Genomic DNA, 6,939 nt, shown 5'->3' with positions numbered 1-6,939 from the left:
TAGTATGACACTGGAACCGCACATATTCCTAAGAATAAAACGTGTGTGTGTGTGTGTGTGTGTGTGTGTGTGTGTGTGTGTGTACTGGGCATGAACTCAGGGCCTTGCAATCTCGCCTGGCTCTACCACTTGGGCCATACCTCCACTTCTGGCTTTTGTTCTGGTTAATTGGAGATAAGAGCCTCACAGACCTTTTTACCCAGGCTGTTTTTGAAACACAATCCTCAGATCTCAGCTTCCTGAGTACCTAGGACTTCAGACATGAACCACTAGGGCTGGACTAAAAAATATCTTTATATGACACTCTTCTGGCATATAAATCTTTTGAAAATGGCAAACACCCACAAATGTTAGAGCACGTTGAAATGCATACCACTTCAATTTAATACAATCGTAATTTGGGGGATTTTTAATTATAAAGAATGTTTGATAACTCTTTGAAAGATATGGATTGTCTGTCTATTCAACAAATGGTACATCAAGTCCAATCTATGAAACTGGGCCCCAGAAAAGATCCCCTTTCAACTTATTGGGCTGGCGTTGCTAAATCTAGCCATTCTTGGCTAAGAATTTTCACAGATGTTCATTTGCATCAGTTTTAAACAAGCTCTTTTAAGTTTCAAGTCGGATTTGTGAGCAGGTGTCTCTAGCTATCCTCACAGAAAAGACAGCAACTTTCTAGAAATTTCCAGTCATTCCTAGAGCTTGACGAGTTAGAAAGCAGGCAGAATTGAAACGACAGTCAAGGAGTCCGAGCTTGTAGTTCCCAGTGCTCAGGCTTGAAAGCCGTCTTCATTTTCAACACCCTGGTCTGCACTGTCTTTCCTGTGTGGTTGGTAATTCAGGAACCCCGCCATGCTTCCCAGATCCCTGGGCCTGGCTTTTCAGGCTTTCCACTTGAGGACATCCATTTCCTCCTCGGAAGCAGCTGTTGCCACACTGCAGCTGCACATGGGCAAAGCCACTGTGCACCTGGGCCTTGCGCAGTTTAGTCCCCTCCAACCCCCCGCCAATGCCAGCACCTCCACGCTCCCCTCCCCCTTACGAGCTACATGATGCCGCCTCTCAAAATCCCCTAAAGCTCTCCTGCCCCCCTTCCTCTGTCAAACCCCACAGTTCACGTCCTAGGTACTTTCTCGTTTCTCTCCTGCTGGCAGGCTAGAAGTGCCTTGAGCACGTCCTTCTTCCTTGTCTTCCCAGTACAAGAACATTCCTGGCACGCATAAATACTCACTATGTACTTGTTGAGTGACTGAAAGAACGAACAAATAAACATAGGCTCTTTAATTCAATTAAGAAGATATGACAGGGGTTCTCTACGCATAATTCTACTTACATTGCTGCTTCCTATAAAACTCTCTGAATTAAGCCAGGCTTCAGTAGTTCACACCTGTGATCCTAGCTACTCAGGAGACAGAGCTCTGGAGGGTCACAGTTCAAGGCCAACATAGGCAGAGAATTTCTCTAGATTCTACTTGAAAATAACCTGCGTAAGAGGAGGTCTGGAAACATGGCTGAAGTGGTAGAGCACAGCCCACCAAATGTGAGTCACTGAGTTGAAAACCCTTGAACAAGCGTTTTTCTCCAACCAGGTTCATTCACCTGCTTCTTAAGACTTCCTTCAAAGCTCACGGAAGGGGGGCTGGGAATATGGCCTAGTGGTAGAGTGCTTGCCTCGTATACATGAAGCCCTGGGTTCGATTCCTCAGCACCACATATATAGATAAAAGCCAGAAGTGGTGCTGTGGCCCAAGTGGCAGAGTGCTAGCCTTGAGCAAAAAGAAGCCAGGGACAGTGCTCAGGCCCTGAGTCCAAGACCCAGGACTGGCAACAAAAACAAAACAAATAAACCAAGTTCACTGAAGGCTTCATAATGTAACCTTTTCCTCGGGTCCTTCCTTTCTGTCACATTCTAGACTCCACCCTCCTCTGAAGCAGGAGTTAGGCCTTATCTTTTGTCAAGCACTTCCTTCCCAACTTCTGTGCGTCCAGCACCATAACCAGATGAAGAGACATATTTGATGTGTCTTTTTTTTTTAACTTCACTGCTCATTCATCCAATCCTCACAACAACTTCCTGAAGTGAATACTAGCTGTGCTTGGGTAGATGGGATTCATTCTCCAGGTCAGCCTGTTCAGGAGAGAGGAAGACAGCACGTGGACAAAGGACCCCCACCGTATCTGGAGAAGCACCCTTCTCCATGCCAGCCGGGGGCACAGGAGCCATGTCCAGGGCTGGATTCTGGTATGTGCTCCTTCTGTGAACACATCTATAATTTCCCAGTCTGCCCGAAACATTTTTTTTTTTAAGCCACAGATTAGTTCCATCAAAATGAATAAAACTTCAGCTTGATTCAAAATAAAGGCAGACAGACCCAGCACGTCAAGGTAAGATCTCATAAGGTGCTGTTGGCCACGTGGCCTGTGTTTTCAGAGCACGAGGAAGCAGAAGGTGGAGGCGGGGGTTATCCCCGGGAATGAACTCCCAGGAGCACCAGCCGCCCCACAACCCGCCACACTCTCTTCAAAGAAGAGACGCTTGCTTGGGTCTCAGGTGCTTTGACAAAAACAACTCTCATTTTCAAGAATAGGAGGGGCTGTGGGGGGGGGGGGAGTTCTATCTTCTTACAAGAAATTTCCACCCATTGGCTTTAAATTTTACTTTTTATTCAAAAAAAAAACATATCATGTTTTTGTGTTGAAAACTTCCCAGGAAAACGAGAGCCACTGGCTCCTATTCTGACTCATGGTTTTGCTCTGACTGGCTGAACAATTTACATCGTCCAAGGCTTCCTTCCTAGAGAGTTCAGATCAAAAGGGAACCGTCAGTAAACACCTTCTCTGATTCTCAGTCCTTCTGGAGGAAATGGAAAACAGCCTGCAGTTCTGAGTACGTGCACCAGATTCAAATTACCTCTGAGTAGAAAGAAGGTTGACCTGAAAACAAGGTTTCTTGGGTCAGAACACGGTTTTAAGTCTCCGATGTTTCTTAATTCTATGTCTCTCTATGAAGGAAAAAAAAAAGAAAGCTGACAAATACAAATTTAATCATGCACACAAATATTTATCTAGGATAAGAAACAAACACATGAATTATAAACTTTGTAAAACTGAAAAATACAGCAAATAAAATCCCACCCCACCCCCAAATCACATATTTTTATTGTCTGACATATTTCTCTATGTTCTTTTTTGTACACTTTTCACTGTATATCTTTTTTAAAGTCTTTTCTTCCTAGATGTATTTTAAAATATTTTATAGGAATAATGTCAGTTTTCTTTTAGCTTAGTTTAAAAAATGACTCCTCGCCTCACCTCGTGTAAGTCAGAAAAGCCATCTTTCTCAGGCGCTGAATCTGATTTTGGAAGTCCAGCCTCTGGGAATTGTAAGGAAGAACTTTCTGTTGTTTACAAGCCACACAATGGTGTAATGTCTGATGACAGCAGTCCGAAAGGTAGTGGACACTCACTGAAGCTGTTCAATATATCCACAGGTCAACTTCCCCTTAGCCCAGTGCCCAGGCCCCCAGTGACCCACATTCCCACAGAAGGAAAGTCAGCAAGGAAAGGAACCGCAGGCTTCGCAGATTGTACTTGAGAAGCCTCCTGCAAACCTTACCAAACCGCATGACCCTGCGATCCCATTTGGCTCTTTCCCCAAGCCTTCGCCAGGGGCTGTGTGAGCAAACCACCCCTGGGCTCCCCCCGGCTCTTCATGCCCTCGGTTTTCCACTAGCAACCAGTGAAAAGAACGTGTGCCTTACAGAACTTAAACCTCCCGGCCACACGCTTTCCATAGAAAATGTGTGACCATCGCACACAGTGAAGTCCACAGTGGACCCAGCACCAGGCTCGGGGTGAGTGCTTCTGTGTGTCGACACAGTCACTCCTGTAGGTCCCAGAGCGCCACGGGGCCATGTTCCCTGCCCTACGTCAGCTCAGCGTGGCTGGGCAGCACAGAGGGCCCAGGCATTCCACACACACAGACACAGAAGAAACAAAACAAAGGAGCTCCCATCACATTCCCCAGGTACGACCACAGCAAGATCCTGAGCTATTTCTACAGCTACGGGACAAAGGTCGAAAGCAGTAAATTAAGTAAAACCACTTTCTCTCATTACTAAAGGAACATGCAGTCCCTTGTCAAAAATTTGAAAACCACCGAAAGGAATAAAGAAATCAAAAGCTATTTGTGTTCCTTTGCAAGAGCTTCTGTAGCCGAGGACCATAGATGGTAGCTTCTGCCTGGAGGCACAAGTCCGAGGCCAAGGAAACTGGCAGGGTCTGCTGGTTCCTTCTGAGGACGTGAGGGAAGAGACTGTTCCATGCCTCTCATAGCTTCTGGTGCTTTGCAGACAATCTTTGGCATCACACGGCCATAAAAGCCTGGCCCAGATCTCTGCCTTCGTCTTTACATGGTGTGTCCTCACATTCAAGCCTGTGTCCATATTTTCCCCTCTTGTAAAGACACTAGTCATGGGGCTGGGAATGTGGCCTAGTGTAGAGTGCTTGCCTAGCGTGCATGAAGCCCTGGGTTCGATTCTCAGCACCACATCTACAGAAAAAGCTGGAAGTTACACTGTGCATCAAGTGGTAGAGTGCTGGCCTTGAGCAAAAAGAAGCCAGGGACAGTGCTCAGGCCCTGAGTTCAAACCCTAGGACTGGGAAAAAAAAAAAAAAAGACAGCAGTCATATTGAATCAGAGGTCTCTCCTACTCCAATGTGGCCTCCTTCTAACTTAAGAAACTACATCCACAAAGCCTCTATTTACAAGTAGGTCCCATTCTAAGGTACTGGAGATTAGGACTTTAACATATTAATTTGGAGGGGGCAGACACAATCCAACACATCACATCATGCCAACTGCTATGTGCCAGAGAAAACTAACGTCTACAATGTGTTATCAAGTAGCTTTGAAAGGGAGATCTGACCAAGCTGGAGACTGTTCTCCATTCAAAGAATGAAAGAATTCCAGATGTTTCTAGCTCCCGGCAATCCATCATTCCTAACTTGAGTCTTGCTAACCTGAGGTGGGATGTGAAAGGCACTGTGAGCACAACCAATCTCTTGTTGGTTAATTTTGCTTGTCAACTTGACTGGACCACAGGGTGCCCAGATATTTGTATAAACACTATTCCGGATGTGACGATGGATGAAATATGAACACTTAAAGCAGTGACTAAAGCACACTGCCCACTCCAATGTGGAAGGGACTCATCCAGTCAAGTAAGGCTGAATGAAAATTGAGTAAAAGGGAACTTTTTCTGTCTGCCTGCATGAACGGGGACATCAGTCTTCTCTGCCCTTGGACTAGAACATACCCCATAGCTGGTCCTGGCTCAGAATGGAACTTCAGACTGGGTTCCTGCATTTCCAAGCTTTCAGATGCAGATCATGGGACTTCTCAGCCTCTAGAAAAGAGATGGGCTAATTCCTTATAATCACCTGATACCCACATGTGTGTGCACATGCACACATGCACACACACACACACACACACACACACACACAATTAGTTCTGCTCTTCTAGAGAACTGTCAGAGTTCATTTAAGCAACTAAGTGTGGGGTGGAGACTAGTTACACAGCAATAATAACTACAAGGGTTATGCTTCTTGGACTTCCTTCTGTGACCTTAAAAATAAATCTCTTACTGAATTGAATCATGAACCTCTTAGATCACAAGTAAATTATAGATTTATCTGATTCTGAGATTCTTCTTGAAGAACAGTTACGTTCCATTTCTAACTAACAGCATTCTGTGTACACAATGAACATACTGAGCCCAAGCACAGATATTGACAACATTCACACATCTCAGAAAGCGGGGCTCCCTGGTTCATTGGCTGCCCACAGAAGCTTTGCTGGCCTTAGCCAACCAGAGGGAAACCATGGCAATGACTGAGCGCCAAGAATACAGACCGTGTATGAGACTTTTAATGTGAAATGAGTCATGCCCAATCCCTTAGTCTACCTGGTTCTCACCTTAGCCTGTAGGATACTAGATGGTGCGTGGATATTGGCCCATGGTCTCACCATGTGGTGGAGGAAGCAAGTTGGAGCCAATCAGAATAAAGGCAGCAGGTAGACAAAAGCAAAGAGGAATGAAGGAGGACACCCAAGGTCATCATTCAGATTCCTGACTCTAGTGATTCTTGCATCTCAAGCACAATGCTGCTGCTCCTGAAGACACCTGAAAGACCCCTAAAATTCCTAGGCTTCCCCTTTGCCAGCAAGGCCAAAGTGGATTCTCAGCATAAGCAACCATGAGTTCTCACTATTACAATTTTGTGTGTAATACCTAAATTGCTATGGAGATGGGCATAAATGATATGTACCAAGTTCTTACAATCTCATAATTACATAGCACTTCACAAATTTCTGAACACTGCTATACCCATTATCCAAGGCACAGAAATAGTTAAAACAGATAAGGTAGCATTTATTATATCTGGTTTTAACCTAACCAAAAAAAAAATTTTAATGTTGTTGTATGTGGTCATACAAGTGAGAACCTAGAGTTGACCTGGAACCTTGGTCTCTGTATTGCTGGACCTCAATATGTCAGTTCACATCTATTCACATTTCTCAAGTCAACTCCACCCTAGCTTTTGAAAGGAAACTGGGCAATATAACTAACTTCTAATTGGCCGTGTGTGTGTGTGTGTGTGTGTGTGTGTGTGTGTTTAAATAGCATTTCCTTAATACAACATATGCTTATGTTGCAATTATTTAACTTAATATCCAGTAAACAATGACACCTTGTGGCAAAACACTTAACATTTTCAGGTGAGAGATTTATCCAAAGATCTTACATAAGGTGATACTAGAAAGACTCTTGGAAAGAATAATCTATGCTTAGAGAACTCTGTAACTTGATGCTGTCCTTGGTTGTTTTATATGGGAGTCAGGCTGCACCATCTCAAAGACGCTGGTGTGAC

This window comes from Perognathus longimembris, chromosome 9 (assembly GCF_023159225.1).
Source record: "Perognathus longimembris pacificus isolate PPM17 chromosome 9, ASM2315922v1, whole genome shotgun sequence".
Classification (NCBI taxonomy): domain Eukaryota; kingdom Metazoa; phylum Chordata; class Mammalia; order Rodentia; family Heteromyidae; genus Perognathus; species Perognathus longimembris.
Note: the sequence above shows the minus strand (reverse complement) of the source record.